Below are 22,499 nucleotides of genomic sequence, written 5' to 3' on the forward strand. Positions count from 1 at the left end.
AGGGGCTCCTTGCTTCTGTGGTGTCTCAGGGTAAAGGTGAGCAGGGCAGCCTCAGAATAACAATGAGGGGCTTAGGAATTTCAATACAATCCTCTCAGTAATGGTTCAGTACTACTTGAATGGATGGGAGACATTTATTACTGTAATAACAGATATGTTAAGTAAAATTATTAAGCATTTGTGTATTTATTGTGAATTATCAGCAGAACGTGAATTCTTTATTCTGACAAGAAATACAGTAGATGAAGAAATTGAGGGAAACATAACTTGTATGGTAGGAAATTTATTGTTGGCTTACTTTGATGTGCTGCTCAAAAGTTTTCGTTTCATGCAGTCCTTCTGAAAAGTTGGTCTTTATTGAACAACACAGCCTGGCAAGGTAATATCTGGAATTCGACAGTGAGTTGTTAATATTTGGGAAAAAGATATAATATCTATATGACATAAGGCAGTGTACTAAGAGGAGTTGCAAAATTTTTATTCCCTTAACGTTTGGGACAGAGGTTTAAAAAAGTCCTTAGAATTGTCTGTAAGTACTGTGAAAACAAATGATAGCGAGGAAATTAAATTGAAGACTCTTCTGCAAACAAATACTTTAAATAAAACCCTCAGATGAATTAATTCCTTCAACAGACGTTTTTGAACAGCTGTGTGTGAAGCACTGGTCTGTGAAGATGTGAAGTTGAAAATTTCCAATCCTCATTCTCAAAGAGCTTGAAGTTTATTTAGTGAGGCAAGCAGGTAAACAACCAGCTGCAGTAACAAAAATAAGGAAATCCAGGCTTCAGAGAAACACAGCCAGCAAAAGGCTGAGGGAGGGAGGGAAGAGGAGAGCCCATCTCATGGACCAGGGGAAATTGGGGTGCGCTTCACCACTGACTTCTGGATGGAGGGAGGCAGTGGCAGTTGGTGTCTTTTGGGAGAACAAGCCATTTTTGGTTGAAAGAACAGCAAAAAGCAAAAAGGTCGAAAATTCCTTAAGCTGCTAGTTCCTGGAGAGCTCCCTGGTGTAGCTGGAACAAATTAGATCAGTGGGAAGTGTCAGGGCCCACCTCTGGTGGCTTCCTGTATCTGATTGAGGGCTTGTGTTCCTGTTTCCCAGTAAGGAAAGGTTTTGTTCTGGGGATAAAGCAAGGTGTTTTGGGGGAAGGTTACTGAGCATTTGGAACATTTTCCCCCTTTACATTTCAGAAAATGATAGATAATGACTGTTAGCAGCTGTGTTTGTCACAGCTGTGCACCTGCAGTGTGTAAGAGGATGTGTAAGGGGGTGTGCATTTGGAGTCCATTGACAGGATGGGCATTGCTGAAAGGATCGGATTGTGCTTTTGATAATAACCAGGCCTGGCCTGGCTTGGCTCAGCTTGGCCTCCGCCCTGTCCTCCCCTTCCCTCCCTCCCTCCCACTGGGATGGAACCCAGAGCCTCACACTGCTAGGTAAGCTTTCTACCACTGAGTTCCACCTGGGAAGGTTTCAAACAGGAAGTCATTCACAGGTACAAAAGCATTTTTTTGGATTTTCTTTGTTTTGATTTGATTTATAAAAGGGATGAAGTAATTATGGATAGGTTTATAGTAAGTGAAGAGGGGAAAGATCAGTAATTTGGATAAAAAACCCAAGTTAGAGAACCAAGAGAATGTAGCAGGGTGGAGGATTTTAGGATTCTCCAGCAAAGGTGCTCTTTTTGATTTTCAGCACTATGGAAGGCTGTGGAAGGGCCTGGTGAATATTTTCTTCTCCTCTCTTTTTTAAAGATAACCGCTGGGAAACTCTGTATCTTTTATTTATTTTGAGGTGCTGACAATCCACCCAGGGCCTGAGGCAGGTTAGATCTACCAATGAGCCATAACCCTGCCCCACCCCCAGCCCACACAGTTTAATTCCAAGCCTAAACCAGAGGGACCTGGAAGACTGGAGGAAGTCCAGGTGTTGGCTGGGCCACGTTGAGGCTTCTTGAGGTCTGCTTCCCCAAGTAAGACCGAGATGGAGATGGTGCTGCCATGGGTGTGGAGCCCTCCCCACAACCTGGGGTTGACTGGCTGCAATGAGAACCATGTATTAGATGTTTTCTGGACTCTTCACATTCCTTTAGGAATCAGGTGTGAAGGTCTTATTCAAAAGTCCCAGATACTTCTGGGGTTTGTTTCAATGTACCACACTCTACACTCCATTGTAAATAACTGCCTTTTTGAACCAACGATGAGTTTGAGAGTGCAGTGTAGCATTTGGCCCCACAGAGTGACCTCTGTGTGTGCAGTGCTCCATAAATGTTGGTTGCATTCAATTGTAATGGTTGCTTTAGTTCTCCATTTGTTATTTTCCATCCAGAGGCAGACCTGGCTATTAACATCACAAACATCCTGAGCTGTTTTCTAATGAGGGCTGAGGACCAGACAGCATGTGGGAGGCGGGAGGCATATCAGTCATGTTAGGATCCACTCTGTGATGTATTGGGTATCTACCCAGTCAGTCAACAGGGACCTTTCCCAGGGTGCAAGGACAGTTGACTCTCTGTTAATTAGCCAGACTCACTCAGGCCTTCCAGCTGTTTCTCTACCACATCCCTCCATTTTCCCTGTAGCACAGTTTCTCAGTATTAATAATGGTTCAAAGTCTCCTTTAACACCCCCCTCCCTTTTATTCTTGTTGTTTCTCTTCCTTTTGTTCAGAATGTTGCTCCTGAGGATCCCTCATCTTCCAGGTTCAGTTCAGATGCCCCTTCTTCTTTGAAGCCTTCCAGAGACTTTCCATTCTCTAGGGCTTTTACATAATAGAGTAAAACTTTAACACGCCTTCCAAACATTTCACCTCTCTAAAATGCAGGGTCACATGACTGCGAGGTGAACCAAATGAGGTGAACCAAATGATGGAGGTGAGTCAGATATAGAGATTGAACCAAAGACCAGCTGTGTTAAATGCCCATGTTTGCTTATCAGGAGATGCATCAGCACCACCTTGGTCATCCTGCCAGCAGCTCTAGAATCACCTTCGTGACATCACGTCTTGTCTTTGTGTTGCCGTGCCTGCCTCCATCATTGCAGTGTAAGCTCTTTGAGAGCTGAGATCATGTCTTCATTCCCTGTGTTCTCCACAGAGCTCTTCTCAATGCTTGGCACATGATGCTTTTTACGGTGCTTGGCTTGGTAAGGTTTTTTGAATGAAATGTTGAATAAATCTAAGTCAAAAGTTTGTTAACATACTTAGCTTGATTTCCCTGGAAAATGTCTCAAATATGGTAAAATGATTCTCTTTCAGCTTGCATGCTTTTTTCAGTAATTTTGTTTCCCTCATTTATCTCTTGTTCATAATAAGTTTATCCATTTCAACTTGTAGTTAATGTCCTCTGTCTTTTCTTCCTGTCTCCTGTCCCAAGTGAGATCTCCAGAGATGTGCAAGGTGTTGTGCTTGACAATTTGGAAGGTTCAAAGATGTGCAAGATGGGATTCTTGCTTTAAGAACTTTATACAGAGGGCTGGGGGTATAGATCAGTTGGTAGAGTGCTCGTCTCTCAAGCACAAGGCCCTGGGTTCAATCCCCAGCACCAAAAATAAAAAACTTTGTATAAGCTAGTTTTCAAGTATGTGAGGTTATGAACTTTGGTTTGCATCAGAAGGTGGAAGGAATCAGTGGGAGAAGGGGTTGGAAAGGTGGGATGAAGGTGCATTATGGTGGCCAGGACTCCAGATTGTATTTAATGGGCGTTGTGGAGTCAGTGAAGGATTTTGACCAAGTTAATAAGACGTTTGGGAAAATTTATCTGGATACTATTGTTTCAGCTGGGGAATATACTTATACTCCAGAAAATGGACCATGGATACCCTGTTGCTCTTTGTGGAATATTCTGGCTTTGTCTTCTCTGCTATTAGGCAGAGCCTAGGCCCTACCATATGAAGTTTCTTAGGGGAGACCAATGCAATCTCATCTTGTTCTTGTCCTTTTAATATAAACTACCTTCTATTTATTTTCTCATAGTAGCTCTGCCAAGTTGCTATTAAGGTCTTTGTTTATAGACCAGGAGACTATGGTTTAGAGAAATTATGGATTGTAAGGGGTAAGATTACCACACCTGAGTTCTAAAATGCCTACCACATATACTCCAACAAGGAGAGGAAAGCAAACCGTTGTGGTTCTGAAAGGGATGGCAGAGAGAAGGAAAGAGAGGACAATGTGACTTCTGACAACCATTTGGAAGTTGTTGTGAGGCAGTAAATATCTTCGAAAAATAATTAACGATAATCTTATATCTTACAAAGGAGAAATGTATCCCTGCTTCAGAGGTAATTTTTTAAAAATGTTTTTTAGTTGTTGATGGACTTTTATTTTACTTATCTGTATGTGGTGCTGAGAATCGAACCCAGTGCCTCATGTTCATGAGGTTCATGAGAATCGAACCCTTGCATGCTAGGCAAGTGCGTTACTACTGAGCCACAACCCCAGTCCCACAAGTTGTGATTTTGGCTCTCTTTTCCAGTTGGATTCCGTGGTAATCAGGGTGGTTTATCCCAAGAACAGATAGAACTGTTGGTGAAAACTATAGTGCATAAGCTTGTAGTTTGTATATTGGATCCTAACTTGATTGGAACATTACAAGTTGCATTGTATGGAATAATAATAATAATGTAACTTTTATTGCAAGTTTACTGGAAGAAGGACAACTCAAAGGAAATCCTCATAGTAAAACTGGCAGCAAGAAGGAAATGGTCAGGGACAGACTGTGGATGTGGAGTGAGGGAGGCAATTGTTATTCTTTTTCAGAGCAAGTTGTTTTTTGTTTTTTTTTTCTCCCAGCCAACACTTTGGGGGAAGGCACTGGTTTTTAAAGTGGTGTGCCAGTGACAGGCTTGAATTCAGATGACAGAAAACAATTTTATCATTTCATGCAAATACTTTCCTTTGTTAATCTGCTGGCTCATTGAAGAATCCCTGCTATTTGGCTTTTCAAGCTTAAATCCTGAAAGTATTTCCATCTTCCTTCTCCTTGTGTTCCCTCATCTTTTCTGTATTCTTAGTGAGGTAAAACGTCTCTTGTAGTCTGTCATACGGGAAGTGGAACATAGCTGGGTACATGTACCACTGGCATGATTCAGGTCCTGCCCATTTCCCAACACACCCCTCCTCTAGCTCTATCTAAATTATCCACTTTGTGTCTACCCTTTTCCCACATGCTCCATCTTATTAAACTTTTCCCACATACAGACTGTCCCTGACTTAGAATGGTTTGACAAGATGATTTTTCAACTTTCTGATGATCTTTTTTGGGGGCTTGAGATCTGCTACAGGATACTCTGGTGACGCTGAGCAGTGTCAGGAGACACATCCTAGTCAGCCATGGACCAATGTGCTATGTTGCTAGGTCATGAGATGCAGTGGATTAGCTGTATTAAATGCATTTTCTTTCTTTTCCTTTTTTTTTTTTTTTTGGTACCAGAGATTGAACCCAAGGGCGAGCCACATCCTCAGCCCATTTTTATATTTTATTTAGAGACAGGGTCTCACTCGGTTGCTTAGGGCCTTGCTAAGTTGCTGAGGCAGGCTTTGAACTTGCAATCCTCCTGCCTCAGTCTCCCAAGCCACTGGGATTACAGTCATGTGCCACCTGCCTGGCCTTAAATACATTTTAAACTTAACATCTTTTCAACTTATTATGGTTTAATCAGGATGTAACTTTGTCACAAATTGAGGAGTACTTTATTGCTATTAACCCAATGTACATGAGGACAAGGAAGTATCTTGTGGGCTTGTGAAGTTTCTGTCTTAGAAGGATGTCTCCCGGACACCAACCTTTCATAAAGAAAAAGGAGGACAATCTTCAAGAGTTCTTAATGAACTCTTTTCTTAACCCCCAAAAGGAGAATCTGTGCCCAGAGGACATGCTGACTAGCGATGGAAATTGGGTTGCTTCTTTTCCTATTTTCCAAATGGAAAGAAGGTCTGAAAATTCAGAATGAACTTGAGTCCCTATGTTTGGAAATCCTTCTGTGATTCTTGCTTTGATGAATTGCAGAAGATGGTGCCATCTAGATTGAGGGCCAAACACACCCGGTGGCCCTGATGTAATTTTAAATTTTAAATTCCTAAAGGTAACCCATCCTTTTAGGTAGTAAATGTTTTATATGAATTTTTCTAGAAAATACTCTAAAAAGATGATGGATTAAGAAATACTCCTAGATTTTCATAATTTAGATGTATCTGGAGAATAGTCTATCTGTGCGACTTTACATAGCTTTCTTATCATTTTTTTGCAAAAACAGATTCTGTTTGTATCTGTCACAGATCATGGTAGATTTATTTATTCATATTTTAAAGAAAGCATGTTTCACACGTGAATAAATTACTTGGGAAATATTTCTGGAAGCACGGCTGAATGCAAGGGTGCCATGTAAAATATTTCATACCTATGGCCAAGCTGCTGTCATCCTTCTCTGAGCCCCAGGTATGGATTTGACTTCTTTAACTCTTGTTCTCCATTCATCAGGTAGGATAGGTGTGCCTGGGACAAAATCTGTGCTATTTTTATTCTTTACGAAACTATAATTTGGATTTTTTTTTTTTTTAAGGAGAAAACAGTGGACACTTTGGAGAGTGAGCCCCTCTGCTCTGTTCTCACCTGCTCCCCCTGCTATCTTATGCCCCTGGCTTCTGCTGGCTGTACAGAAAGGCAGGAGACTGTGTGAAATATTGTACCCTTAGGACCCGTCTTCCTGTCTCATTCTCCATCACCCAGATGTTGGTGGGACTTGGCTGTGTGCAAGGATGCACGTTGGGGGTCTCGTTGATTCCCTGTGTCACAAAAGAAGGAAAGGCAAATAGAGGTGCCAAGGTTTTCCAGAATGTGCTTAGGTTTAAACCCTGGATTGTCTGCTGCTGGATTTGTTGAGATGGACTGCAAAACAAAAAAAAGTTGTTTTAAAAAATGTGTTTGTTTTTATCAGCATAGCCCTGGGGTCATATAGAGTCAAAAGACTTCCTCTTTTTTAGGAAAAGTCCCAGGCAGCTCACTTATCTTCTTGTTCCATCTTTCTTTGTGGGTGATTTGTATTTTTAATTGTCCTTCACTCAGAACAAAGATTGAATCAAGCAGAAAGTGTTGGGGAATGGCACAATGAACATTCCGGTTTTGTGTTTTCTTTCTGATGTGTGTGAGTGGGGGGGAGGGGGACTTTAATGTTTCATGTTCCTGATGTGAGGAAACAACTGCCAAAAAAGTGAGGTGTCCAAGCACACCAGTTTTTTAGGCACATGTAGAAAAAGACTTATTTCCCAGGGGTTTTCTATTACCAAGAAAACCCCTAAAAATTGAAGCTCCATTTTAAATCCTTAGTTCTCATGATAATGGAGCTCAGTGACCAAGAATCAGCTTTGGCATGTGGACATGTGGACACATGACATTTGGCAGTGTCCTATTTAAGTGAGGGTAGTAATGATACCCATCTCATAGGTACCAATACAAGACCTTCATAGTGGTTACTGTGAAGTCAAATGAGAAAATGTATATAGTTTAATGCCAAGTGCATCTAGATGCTCAGCAGTCATTGTAGTCATGATCACCACTACCACCATCATCCCGTGAGGAATCAGGACTGTTTATTTTGTTCTATTTTTTTTTTCTTGGAGGCAAGTTTTGACTTTTGCATGTATATGTTTATAAACAGTTCTATTAAGTATCTGTAAATGTAAGAACCGGTTGAGTATTTTGGCCTTTATAGTAAGAAGTTCTCTGGGAACTCCTTCACCTTGACCCTCTTTAGCCTTCGTAATTTTTTTCGTTATATTGCCAGGAGAAAGTGTGTGTTAAGATCTCTCAACTGAATTTCTATCCAAGTGTCATAGAACCTAAGCGGTTCAGTGCATATCATTCTTCTCATGTTGCAATGATGTATTTGTCCTTTCATTCAAAATTCAATGATAAAAGAAATGGAGGAGTCTACCACGCGGCCTGCGCAATGGTTTCATTAATGAGGTTCTAGGCATAAAGTTAGTTAGAAGAGATCGAAATAAAACACACAGACTCAGTTACCTTATTTCTATTGCCAGGTCCGAGACGGCTCCCCTCTCTGGCTCCAACCTCTAACCGCCCAGCAGGGCAGCAAGGATTACTCAGGGCTAACAGGAGAGAGAGAGTGAACACGCCAGGGAGTAGCCTTTTATTGGGGAACAAGAAATTCAGGGGATAATTCCGTCCAATGAAGGTTGAGGGGGGACTGCACTCCAAGGTCAGGGTCAGTGATTGGGCCCCCGGGGTCAGTGGTCAGTCACACCCCCACACGGACGGGTTCTCTCATCAGGAAAGGGCCGGGAAAATTCCGACACAGCCGGAAGCCTCAGACCCTTAACGGGAGTCGCCCAGTCACGTGTCAGGATGGCTTCCCACAGAGGAGGTAAACTTTTCAATTTTTTTGTGTAAATTTGCACTTGAACCACTCGACATATTTAGTCTTATTTCCTGCCATGGCTTTCACAGAGGAGTAGGGACATGGCAATGGTCAGTAGCTTGTGTCCAAAACTCAACAAATAATGTGGATCTCATTCATAGTATGTATGTAAACAAAAAATAAACCTGATTTAATACTTATAATGGTATTCTTTATAATAAATTTAATTTTTGAAATCAAATATTTAAAATGTCAAAGGAGAAAGAACCAATGACATTAAAAATGTCATTGTAAAGGAAACTTAGAGAAGGTATGTTAAAAACATGTTAAATCTTATTTAAATCTTTTCTTGTTTTATTAATACGTATTTTATTTATTAGGTTGGTATAGTAGAACACTTAACTCATATTGCTAGGTAGACCTGATTTAAAGGAAATAATAATTTTAAATGGCTACTTAGGATTTCAAATTTTATTAAAAACATTCAGGAAACATATTTTCCCATTTCAACTTTTCCATTTCAGAACTAAAAAGTGGTATTATTCATTAAATTAAGTGTAGTGTGTGCCAGATTAATTTGTAATGTCACTGCAGTTTAAGGAACAAGATGTTGATTTTCCTGTATGGCATGATAACAATAATATATTCCAAAGATAGAAATAACTTGAAATCTACAGTGGGACCAAAATTCTTTATATGCAATCCAAAAAGCTCTGAAAACTGGAAGTAATTATCATGACTCATTTGGCCGTATAGTCTGCCCTGAATTGACATGAAGCTGTTCATAGTTTTTATTTATCCCAATCAGTATGCTGTGGAATTATACTGTGTTAGATTAAGAGGTTCTGCCCTAGATACTGCTGGGGCTGTTATATATCATATCTTCTCTCTTAAAATCCAAACACTTTTAAATGCTGAAAAATCCCCTGGTCTAAAGATTTTGAATAAAAGATGGTGGGCCTATTCTGGAGTAGTATCTCCTACAACCAGAGGTCTCTCACCTCTTGGAGGACAGTTTCTCTTTATATCTGTTTCCAAGATAACTATTATAACAAGGGCCTGTTCACACTCATAAGTGTTCCATTTTGGTCAATAAATTATATGGTAGCCATACTAACCAACCTGTGAGTTCTTGATAATAGGCAACAAGGTACTAGTGAACACTGGTAAGTTTCTCATGAATTCCTAAATATGAAACTTTGGATTAAATAAGATTCCATATTATATTTTGCAAACCGAAAATAATTTAAAGCATTTTTTTATAAGAAATAATTTAAAAATATATACATCTCTGTCATTCTAGGCAGAATTATCCACAGCAACATTTATTTTATAGCAATACATCATTTTTTCTCATTACCATTGCATATGTGTGAACCTTTTCTTACTAGGCTGCAAGATTTCTTTCTGTTCTCCCTTTGCTTCTCATGATGACTGATGTATATACAGTAGTCTCCACTTATCCACAGAGGATACTTTCCAAGACTCCCAGTCGATACTTGAAACTGTGGGTAATTGAATTATGTGGATAGCATACATATATTTTTATATTCTATATACTTTTTTCTTATACATACATACCTATGATAAGTTTATTAGGCACAATAAGAGATTAACAACAACTATAATAAAATGGGATAATTATAACAATATACTATAGTGAGTTATTTAAACCTTATAAATTGTTTATTTCTGGAACTTCTCATATAATATTTTCAAAACACAATTGATCTTGGATAACTGAAACCATGGAGAGCAAAACTATGGCTAGGGAGATTGCTGTAATGTTGTTATTTAAAATATTTATTGAGCACTGGACTCGGCTGTACTCTAAGCCCTGGGTACAAAGTGATGAAGAAAGCAGAATTGACTGTGGTCCTCATGAAGAGTCTCATGCAGTGGGGCGATCAGCTTTGTGGATCTGCCTGGCCAGGCCAGGGGAGACTATGAAGGCTTGTTGAGGAAGTAATTTTGAAGCTAGATCTGGAAAAGGAGGGGAGAATCCCCAGTGAAAGGGGACGCACTTGAGGTTGAGGGACAATAGGTGCAGGGCCTTGGGCAGACCCTCTGGTGGAGGTTTGGGGAGGAAGGACAGCAGAGCTATAAGAATGGGATCCTGTGCATGCGACATCAGTGGGCTTTCAGCCGTCCACTGGTCCACTGTTGAGGTCTTATTTGTACTTTTGAAAGAACACTCTGCTGCAGGACCAGTGCTTGATTCAGGCCTGGAGGTGGTGAGGAGCCTTCAGAATGGCTGCTTGGTACAGCCTTTGTAGGAGGAAGCAGTTGTTCTTGGTCCCCTGGTTTCACTTTCCATTCATACAGTGTCTTAGCTGTTCTCTTGGACAATAGTTCTATGTGCTCCGCTTGGTACTCTGAGGCCAGAGGAGTGACTGCAATGTGCAGCCAGGCTGCAGCAAGTAGAACTGAAGGTTTGTTCAGGCTCCCTCCCATCTTCTGCAAATGGGAAAAGTTGTAAATGAGAAACAAAGAGCAAAACCCTTACTCATGGTGGGCCCTTTTTGAGCCAAGTGCTGAAAGGCCATGGGACTGGGAACTATTGTCATGCTAGAAAGTGAAACTATGCTGAGAATGCCAGTTTTGGGGACTCTGGTGAAAACTTGGAACTGTTCAGAAATGTCCTGCTGAGTATTCAGTGGTGTGGGGGCCTCTGAAGGACAAATATCTAAAATATGCAGCCAGTGTGTGTGTGTGGGGGGTGTTTGTGGTGTTTTTCCTCTGTTGCCACTTTAACCTGTGAGGTGGGGCAGTGCTTCTGGGAAACCAGCTTTGTGTTTTAAAATCTAAATAACCTCACTTAAATATTAGTGCAGGGCTGGGACTGTGGCTCAGCCGTAGTGCACTTGCCTGGCATGTGTGAGGCACTGGGTTCAATTTTCAGCACCACGTATAAATAAATAAAATAAAAGATCTATCAACAACTAAGAAAAAAAATTAAAAAATATTAGTGCAGAAGTTTGACTAGAGGTAAATCTTTGATGCCTAAATTTGAGAAACTTCAAAAAAGAATGCAGGCAAGCTGTTTGGTCATCTTATTTTTAGTTTTTTATGTAACCAAACAATTTTAATGAATCATGGACCATCTCTGCCCCTCTTCCCCAGGAAATGAAACTCAGAGGCTCCTTGTTCAGATAATTGTTCCTTGAACGAGTTGCCCCTTATGGATGGGTGGATAAGTGATTGATGTATGTGTTTAATGGAGTCCCGGTGCTGGGATTAAGAATAAACTGCCAGCAGTTTAATTTAAGCACCACAGAGGGACTTTTCTGGAGTTTGTTGTATTTGCAGAAATGCTATCGTTTTCATCCCTGTACTGTAAATCACTTACATACTTTGCTGTTGTATTTCTTGCCAAGTCTTTTTCTTTTGAACTAATTTCAGACTTACACTAAGTTACATGAATAGTACAGAGAATTTTTTTTTTTTTTTCTTTTCTGAACCATTGGAGAGTAACTTGCCAACAGTGACATCCTGTTTCTCCTGAATGCTTGGGTGTGACTTTCCTACAGCAAGGATACTCTCCAACACAACCACAGCATGACCATCAGAATCAGGAAATTAACAATGGTGTGTTGGTATTATTAATCCATAGACCCCATTCAGGTTTGCCAAATGTTTCTATAATGCCCCTCCTGCCAGATATCAATTTAACTGCTATGTCCTTTTGATATATTCTATCATTCTTTGAGGACTTCCTTGCTCTCTGGCCCAAAATTAATAAGCAAGCATTCTTTTTTTTTTATATTTATTTTTTAGTTTTCGGTGAACACAACATCTTCATTTTATTTTTATGTGGTGCTGAGGATCGAACCCAGCGCCCCACACATGCCAGGGGAGCTTGCTACCGCTTGAGCCACATCCCCAGCCCCAAGCGAGCATTCTTGTTCTGGTTTGTCTTTTGCTTTCCCTGGCCCAGCTTTGGGAACATCCATTTCTTCTAAGACTTTCAAGTTCGTTTTAGTGGAGATGTGTGTTTAGAAATGAAGATTTGGGCACTACATGTTCTTGTTCTATCGTTGTGTTGCTGTTACCAGATCCTCTTAGTGGACAGAGTTAGAGAATCTATTATTATTTATATTTATACTTAATATTTTTACATCTATATTTACTTCTGTATTTATTGAGATAGATGAAAAATCATGAGTTCACACCTGTTCCTACCATCCAATCCAATACCTTGGATTATTCTAGTTTTCTTTCTTTCTATATTTGTTTCTTCCTTCCCCAACAGAGAGAAGCCTGGCTCCCATTACCCCTACTGTGCACATGTTCAATGGCATGTCCCCATCACTGCTCCACCACAATGAGGACACCCTCTGCACTTCACTCCTCTTGTTCTTACTTCCCACACAGGGCGGCTGCCGCCTGCTTAAAGCCCATCACCCTCCTCTGGGTTGCTGTCTCCTTCCTGCATCTGTCCTTGCTGCCCCAGGTGGGTCTCCTTACTCTACACACCAAGATGTTGCCGCCTCCTCCCAGCCTGGTGGATGCCCTCTTTATGCCAATCCCTAGCACTCACTGCTTCTGGGTTCAATTTTCCTATAGCTTCCATGACAAGTGCCCACAGACTAGGTAGCTGCAAACAACACAGATTTATTTGCTCACAGTTCTGGAGGCCAGAAGACTAAAATCCAGGTGTCAGCAGAGTTGGTTCCTTCCTGGAGCTCTGAGGGAGAATCTGGTGCCCTTCTTCTGACTTCTGGTGGTTGCTGGCATTCCTTGGCACGTAGGTAGATCACTCCGAGCTCTATCTCCAGATGTCTTCCTCCTTTCTGTGTGTGTCAGTGTCCAGATTTCCCTCTTTTTTCTTTAATATTTATTTTTTAGTTTTAGGTGGACACAGTATCTCTAATTTTACTTCTATGTGGTATTGAGGATCGAACTCAGTGCCTCATGCGTGCCAGGTGAGCACTCTACCACTTGAGCCCCAGCCCCCCCAAATTTCCCTCTTAAAAGGATGTAAGTCGTATTGGATTTGGGGCCTGTTGGGGCTAAGGATACACCATTCAAAATATGAATATAGAAGCTCGAACATGTCACCCTAAAGTACACTTCTTTGGTGTATTTAGAGCAGATCATCTTGAGAAACTGCAGACATAGGAATAGCTCTGGAAAGCTGTGGTTTTGTTAAAAAGAAAAATTTCATTTTTTCATCTATAAAGAAAATCTTCATTAGTAAGAGTATTTGTATCTGGAAGAAGTTTGCTCCAGACAGCTTTTGTTTCCTTAGAGACTTTATCTGCATTATAAGATAAACTTCTCTTGCCATGCATTTCTCACACTTCCATAACTTCTGTGGCCCCCAGCCCCCAGGAGCACCAACCCTTGTTCCTTTTGTAGTTCAGGATGCTGTACAAACTTCAGTCACCAGACTCTTGTAGTCTTGCACTCTGTGGGACTCCCAAGCATATATATGTAATTAAATAGGGGTTTTCTCCTGTCGATCTGTCTTATTATTATTATTATTATTATTATTATTATTAATTTGTAGCCCAGCCAAAGAACTCAGGGAAACCATTTTTCCTTTCCCTGTAGCTCCATTTAAATCTGGTCTGACCTCATTTTAACTTGATTATATCTGCAGAGACCCTGTTTCTAAATAAGGTCACATTCCAAGGTTCTGGGTAGACATGAATGTTGATGGGGACACTGCTGGACCCAGAACATGTACTTTGGTCTGCCAGATGAGGTCATAAAGGAAGGGCAGGAGGGAGGCAGGGTAGAAGGAAGCTCTGTCTGTTGTTTTGAAAAGAATGTTCTCTATTGCCATATTGTTCTTATTTTCCCATCTAAAATTAGGGCACTGTGCTGACTTCCCGACTCTGGACTTAGTGTGAGCTCAGGCTCACGTTCATTGTGAGGACTTTGGACTTTACCCCTTAGGACACCCCCTGACGTAAAGCATTCCAGCCCCTGATCAATAGCTGATAGTTAATAAAAACTCTAACTATTTTGGAAATATCTGCACCTTCTGCACAGATGCTGTAGGGTTAGAGCACACCCCATCCCCATATCCCTGCTACCAGTTTCCAGGCTAAACAACTGTCCTGGTGCATGTTGGCAGCCAGGTGGGTGCCCTGATGGATAAATGCCACTCTTCTTGAGCACTTGTGGATGGAAGAACTTTCACCAGCACTGCAAAGGAGACAGCTGTGTCACTGTAGGACTCCACTGTCCATGGGGAAGTGGAGGCAAGTGCTAGGCAAGTGATCCCCCCAGCTTGTGCATGGCTCTTTATTATTCTGATTGTTTAAAAACCAATCTTGGCACTTTTATTTTTATTTTTTGCTTTATGTTCTAAGCATTCCCTTATGAATTAAATTTGCTTCTATAATCCTAATATTCTCTTATTTGACTCTACCATATTTTATTTAAACATCATCTTACTGAGTATTTGGGTCAACTTCAATTTTCTTTTAAATCTTTTATTTGTTTTAATTAGTTTACATGACAGTAGAATGCATTTATGTACTTTGATATATCATACATAGAAGGGATATCATTTCTCATTTTTCTGAGTGTACATGTTGCAGAATCATATTAGTCATGCAGTCACATATATAAATAATGCTCTTTAAACATCCTTGACTGTGAATTTTGTGTCTGCAGAAACTGATTATTAACTATCAGCTATTGATCAGATAGTGGGCTAACCACCTATACATGATCTTATTTAAATTTTACCATGAACTCTGAGGAAATCACCCTTATCTTGGGTTCTGCTGCCCTCTGCTTTTGGCCACTGATGCAGTGCCATGGGAAGTGGGTCTGGTTGTTCAGTGAAGTCCCCACAATCCCTGCCAGACCTCAGCTGCTTCTAGGGTTGTAGAGAGGGTGGAGGAAACAAGGGGATCTCTTAAATCTTTAGGGAAGTGACAGGTTGATTTCTCATTTAATGTCACAAGTCCCCAAACCTCATCTCATATAAAGTACAGTGGTAAAAGATGCAGCACTGTCCACAGGCCCATGCTCTGCCCACTTGGGATGGACACAAGCACCTAGGAGGTCTTCCATACCACCCTGCCAAGGGTGCTGTGCTGTCTTGCAGGCATGGTGGCTGTCAGACCTGGAATGCCATCCTGTATCGTGGCTACTATCCTACTCCACAATAAATAAGGACAGTGCTAGACCCCATGGTCATGACATTAAGAAGTTCCACATTGTCAAGTTAATAAAAGAGCCAGACAAGACTGGTTGCAATTAACATCCAAATATTTCTTAGGACTGTCATATAATTAAGAGTCCTATAAGTAGCAGATGAATCTACATTGGTCAGGGAAAGCGTTCGTTTATTTATTTATTTATTTGCTGTAGTTGGACACAATATACCCTTATTTATTTATTTATTTTTATGTGGTGCCGAGGATCGAACCCAGGGCCTCACACATGCTAGGCAAGTGCTCTATCCTTGAGCCACAATCCCAGCCCTAGGAAAAGCGTTCTTGTAAAGGTAGTATTAAAACTGTTCCTTGAAGTACAGGACAGACATTGCTGAAAGATTTAAGTAGGTTGGGGTATAATTTTTTGCCACGGGAGTTTGACACTCCTAAGAGGTCCTGATAATAAAACAGATCCCCTTTGGAGTGGGAAGCAAAATGGCGTCATAGCTCCATGTTTGCTCTTCCTATACACGGAAATAGCAAGAGGTGGGTCTGGACAAATACTAAAAGTGCTTAGTCCTTCAGTGTTTTTCAGCACCTTAAATAAATGTTAATGTGAAAGCAACATTAAGGTAGTGGAACATTAGCTTTCAAAGGGATTTATTTGTGCTCCTAAAATAGTTCTGCAGGTTAATTAGTAACAGCCTAGGCAGGGCGCGCTTTCTTCCTCCTCTGCTTCAAAAGACCCCTCAAGGACCTGGTAGCCTATGTGTTGGGGCAGGTGACTCTGCTTTTTTGGCAGAAGCAGAAACTAAAATGAAACAACTGGAGAATACACTCAAAGTGATGCAAGAGGAAAAAGTCCCTGCCGGTTCTTTCATGTTGCTTTCTTAAAAGGGGGGAGGGAGGTGGAGGGTGGAGAACAGGAACATACTTTTATTTGGAGTATGGGTGTGGGGAAATATTGTTTTCCTAGCGCAAGCTACAAAAATAAGACTGTGGTTGGTCAGGATATGCAGTATGTTCTGTTGATTCCCACTTGCCAGGAAGGCACTGAAAGGGGCAGGAAGTGTGGGTGAACAGGGGGGCTGGGTAGGGGGGGTTGGGAAACTGCTTATCAGGCACAGTGCCTGCTGGCTTGTGGCTCTCTGGGCCCTGGCTGGGGGCCCTTCAGCACAGGTCTCAGTGCGGATGCCTGAGGAGACCGAGGCATTGGGCCCTCTGTGCCTCTTAATAGAGAGCCCAGTTTGGCTTGCCCAAGCGTGCTTCATCCAGAGGCTAAAAAGAGCCACTGATGCCTGCTCAAATCTGAGCTCTGCCACTTGGTAGCTCTGTGAGCATGGACAGGTTATTTAATCTTAAGTACCATGGCTTCTTCATCCATAAAATGGTAGCTTAACAGAACCTACCTTATAGCATTGTGGTGGGTCAGGTGAGCTATTATTCCTGATGTGCTTAGAACTCGCCTCACAAGCACCTAATACTTGTTAGCTAAGGTAAACTCATCATGGTGTAGTGTGGGCACTCTCTTTTCCCACCGCCTTCATGTCTGGTAAAGCCACTCCCCAATCTCCACCTCCTCCAGCCACACCCTACCAGGCAGTTATCCCCACAGAAGGTCCCCACTTACCAACAGGTTGTGTTCCAAAGGTGATTAAGCTTGCAGACTGTGAGTCAGGCCTTTTAAAACTAAGATTTTCTCAATAGAGTACAGTTTTAATGTCAGGTGGTACCTGGCTCTTTGGCAACTCCACAGGAGTGTTCTCTGCTGATATTTTGTTTCTGCCAGACACCAGACTGTTAACTGAGATTTGGAAAGATTAGAACCGACCTTGAAACCGTGTTTCCATTTTTGGTGACAAGGGTTTCCTCATTCATGCCAGCTACATATGAGGTGTTCAGGGGCCATGTGCAGCCAGCATCTCCCTTGTTGGACTTCGCAGGTAAAGAATAAGTCCATTATTGGAGGTGTCTGCTGCATAGAGCTGGTCTGTACTTCCTGAGGGCCTGCTGGTACACAGTATAAGACTCTCTGGTCTAATGTATTAACATATGTAGCAACATTAACATAGGTTAAAGCACATAAAAATGAAATGAAGACTGGAAGGGGATGTAAGATACATGTTAAATAACTGTTCTAGGTAGTGTGAATTCAAGAGAAAGGGACTGTACATATCTTGAGTTGGCCAGAATGGGCAATTTTTTTAGTCACCTGTTTCACTGCTGTGACTAAAAGGACCCAACCAGAACAGTTATAGAGAAGGAAAAGTTTTATTTAGGGGCTCACTGTTTCAGAGGTCTTAGTCTATAGAAGGCTGGCTCCATTCCTTGGGGCTCAAGGTGAGGCTTAACATCATGGCAGGGGAGTATGGCTGACAGGAGCAGCTCACATGATGATCAGGAAGCAGAGAGAGACTCTACTTGCCAGATACAAATATATACTCCAAAGCCACGCCCCAATGCCCACCTCCTCCAGCCACACCCTACCACTTCAGTTACCACTCAGTTAATCCCTATCATGGGATTAAACCGCTGATTTTATTAAGATTTCTACAACCCAATCGTTTCTCCTCTAAACCTTCTTGCATTGTTTCACATGTGAGCTTTTGGGGTATACCACATATAAACCATAACAGGCATTGTAGAAGAAATGGCCTTTGAACAATCTTCAGAGGGATGGTTAGACATTTCCTGTCTGGATCTTTCTCCTGAGCTCTAGCCTCACATATCTAATTGTTTATCTGGTATCTCTTTTTGGATATCTCCAAGATCTAAAACCTACTAGGCCTGAAAGCAATCTCAGTGTCTCCCCTGTTAAGCCTTCTGCATTACCTCCTGCAAAGTGACATGACCTAGTCTGAAAAGAGAAGAAAGGAGGTCACAGACGTCCAGATAAGTTTGAAGAGGAAGGAGAGTTGGAAATTCAGAACGAAGAGCCTCAAGGCTTCTTTCTTTCTTTTTTTGTGTGAAATTAGAGCCAAGATTGTTTGTTGTGATTGATGAAGGTTGAAGTGAGTCAGGGAGTGGGGAGATGGAAAGATCTGAAATTGCTTCTGTGGAGAATGGGAATGGGAGCTGAGGAGGGACAAGCAAGGAGATCTACAGAGACTTTGAAAACCTCAATGGGGTGGTAGATCATAAATCTGTCATGAGATTATTTGGCCTATTATGAGCTTTTGCAGCATAATTAATAAAAGAAGAAGGAGATGATGAGACCCATTTGGGTGAAGCGCTAGAGCTATGTTGGGAGGCAGTTTGGGCCAGAGAGCAATGTTCTAGGAGAGGGGACAAAGTCAGGTCCTAAGACACAGAAAGGCAAGTTGGGGAGGTGGCACTTTTTGGGCAGTGATGTAGCATTCTAGGAGCGCAGAGGTAAGCAAAGGGTATGGAAGAGTATAGGCAGGGCCCTGGAAGGCCATGGTAAGGAGCCAGGGCTTTTCCCTAATACCACCAGATGGAAAACCTTGAAAGGCTTCTCAGCATGTGAGTTAATGGCACAAATTTGTTTCTGAGATTGCCAAGCAGAACGTGGACATAGACTGCAGGCAGAAGGGTTGAATAAAGGGATGGTGTGGCAAGCAGCACAAGTGAGCAGGGAGGCGCCTGAGACCAGGCTGCACTGGGAGGATGGAGAGAGGTTGTGGGCAATCGGCACAGCAGGGTGGAAGGCAGGCTGCACTGCTTAGTGACCAAAGAAGCAACAGGTGAGAGGGCCAGGGAAATGAGTGAATGTCAAGAAAAGTCCAGAAAGAGGTCTGCTGCTTTCCCATCAGTGTACTTCAACCAGATGTCCTAAATTTGCTTAGAGAACTGCCCTAAGCTTGCTGAGGCCTCTCAGGAATGCATACGTCAGCAAGGACACGGCATGTTGCATATATTTTCAAGGCTTTCTCCTGTTCTCATTCAGCTGCACCGAGAACTGTTTTCTGGAATGACCACTGGGTCAACCACCATACCAAGAACCAGAGATAGATTGGTGTTTTCTGAGCACACAGTGCCCTAAGTCAGTTTTTCTGCCTGTTTATGGTTGTGATGAAGCAGTGCATGTTCTTACTGGAGGCTAATTCACACCACATTAGGTATGGTCAGAGGCAAGGTAATTTTTGTAAAGTAGTTACGGACTGTCTTCCAAAAGGATGCACACGCAAAAAACTCTCCTAAGAAGAAATTTATGATAGCATGGCAAATATGCAAAATTATGATCTGAATGATTCTCAGCATGTGAAATTTGTTTTGTAGTAAAGCCATTTAAGAATTTTAATTTCATATGAATTTATTTTGAAATTCACCACTGGCGTCCCCCATTTCCCATGGCTCAGTGGGAGATGCTTGTTAAACATTGAGATCTGGAAGCCCGCTGTGCCGATGGGCACTGAATGGCAGTGATCCCACACTTAGTGGCTTGTCAGAATTATTCTAGGATATTCCTGTTCTTTAACCCTGGAGATTCTTATTAAGGTGGGACAGGGGATTTTTTTTTTTTTTTTAAAGTTCTCCAGGTAATAATATTGCATAGCACTTTTTTTTTATTATCTACCCATGACATTACAGTGATCTTGGCAATTTATACATTTGTATCATTGGGGTATAATTTCTCATTTTTCTAATTACACAGATTGCAGAATCACACTGGTCATAGAGTCACCTATATATCTACATCAATCAGAATATCTATTCTATTCTGCTGCCCTTCCTATCCCCGCTAGGGAGGAGTAGGGGGGATAGGAAGGGCAGCATAGCACTTTTGAGATACCATCATAACTAGGGGTTATAATGTATTTTGGGTAGCCATCTGCAGCAATCCTGTCACATCATTCATCTTAAAAAATCCACCTATTAGAATTCATGATTCAATTGCTTAAAACCTTGGTGGGGGGAAAAAAAGACTGGGCTGGAGATTCAAATTCAATGAATCTCTGACATGTATCTTTTAAAAGTTCAATAAAATCCAATAAATGCACAAAATAAGGATTATTTCAGTGATGTAATGAATATGATAGAGCTGATTTCCACTGCTCATTAGCCTTCCTGAAGTTTAACAAAAGTTTAAAAAATCATTTTGTATTGGTGCAGATAATATGTCTAGTAAGGGGCATTCCCCTTGCCTCCCTCCGCCTGTGTGGGGAACTCTGTCCAGGTGTTAAAATATCTTTGATTTTGTGACTGGCAGTGGTGGTTGACTTCATCCTCTAGGGTTCCACCATGGTATGTATGTAGAGTGTTATATACAAATCAAATTATTAAGTGTAGCCAAATAGGAAGGTTTCGTACCTCCTTCCTAATATAGGGGGTCATATTGTCTTAGCTCTGAACATGATATTCTCACGTCAAGTAAATGCTATAGGTTTCTCTCATACATATTATTTCTGCTTCCCAGTAGACAGTATGGTACAAAGGGTGGGTTTGCTTCTCCTTTTCTTCCTGTGTCCTGTTCTGCTTTCCATTTTCTACTGTTACCATCTTCTACCTGCCACACATGTATACACACACACACACACACACACACACCCCTGTACACACACATATACCTGCACACCCTGGGAGGCAGTTCAACCTAGTGTGATGCTTTTAAAACTCTTTTGACCACAGTCTGAGTGTGATGTGATATAATATAAAACTGTTTCATAAAACAATGCTTACTCTGTGCTGTTCTCATATTTTCTATTCTATATTCCAGTACATTAAATTTAGAAGTGTTGTTTCTAATCCAGTAATGCTTTATCTTAATCCAATAAACTGATTTCATGACACTCTAATGGGTTGTTACTAGAGGTTTGAAAAACACTGGTTTCTGGGCATACCCGTCGGAGGCAGGCAGACTGGATTTGAGTTTTAGCTTTGCCATTTAATAGAGGTTGAACTTGCTAAGTAGCTTCATTTCCTCATCTGCAAAACGGAGATAAGATACTATAGCTCAAGTAGTTTGTTAGAAGGTAAATGAAATAATGCGTGAGAAACCCTTGGCTTAGCATCTGGCTCCTTGTAAGCACTGGAGTGAAAGTTGTAGTGGAAAAAAATGATGATGATGATTTTTAGTATTCATCTCCAGCTTTGTCTTGGTTCATATATTTTGCAAGGAAATTCTTATTTTTGCTGTGAAGGTACATAATACTCAGTATGAGGAGTGTAGAGTATCATCTAAGAAGAGCTTGTATTTTCGGAAGGATTATTGTGTGTTCTGGAAAACTTACAATGAAAAATTGCTGTTATATTCCTGTAAGTATATTGTTTCGTGTGTTTGTACACATGTGTGTGATGGGGAAGGAGTCCCCTGAACATTTTCATAGACACCATCCTGAACCAGAACGGTGATTTCTGCCTTATCTCCTCACCTCTCTCACCCTATATAGAGTGCTGGCTGGTTGATCATGTGGAAATGGTGAAGTCACTCTGAATTTTTTTGTAGCTTAGGTAGACAAGCTCAGACTTTGGCTGGGTATTTGAAATCCTCCAGGAAGACCTGGGTTCAAATGCTGGCTTTTTATTTAGAGGTTTTAGGTGACTTATACATCCTTTTTTTTTCCTTTATTGTTCTTTCTTATTTCTTCTTTTTGTTATTCTTTGGGATGGGTTACCTTTTAGCTATACTTTTCTAGCTCTCTGAAGTGGAAATAATAGTATTTAACCGATGAAGGCTGTAGTGTAGGTTAGAGATGATTAATGTAAAACACCCAGTACTTGCGCGTCTCACATGCTAGGTGGCTCTTCTGAAGCTCCTCCCAGGTTGGTGCCTGAATCAGTTGGTTTGCGCACATCAGTAAACACGTCTCTCAGCCCTGCTTTGGCCACTGATCCCACCCTTTTACCTTGTTTAGCTTGCCAACAACCTTTTCTCTGTGTAGGCAACTCCTCCCTGTCCAATAGACTCTTCTTCCTTTTGCCATAAAGCTTTCCCTTACAAACTGATTTAATAATGATTTATACATTCCTTATGAACTAGTTAACTTAGTTGGCAATTAATCATGTATTCCTTCTGAACTCTATTGCGTGATTTTATTACCATAA

General features: G+C 41.3%; 1 protein-coding gene across 6 annotated transcripts in view; it reads left to right on the forward strand.

Annotated features, from left to right (window-relative positions):
- Positions 1 to 22,499, forward strand: part of Irf2 (interferon regulatory factor 2) — an 86,721-nt gene that overhangs the window by 12,731 nt on the left and 51,491 nt on the right. The gene's annotated exons all lie outside the window — the stretch shown is intronic.

The sequence above is a fragment of the Marmota monax genome, unplaced genomic scaffold, assembly GCF_021218885.2.
Source record: "Marmota monax isolate L192 unplaced genomic scaffold, Marmota_monax_Labrador192_F-V1.1 WCK01_AAM20220418_F8-fsc00113, whole genome shotgun sequence".
Lineage (NCBI taxonomy): Eukaryota > Metazoa > Chordata > Mammalia > Rodentia > Sciuridae > Marmota > Marmota monax.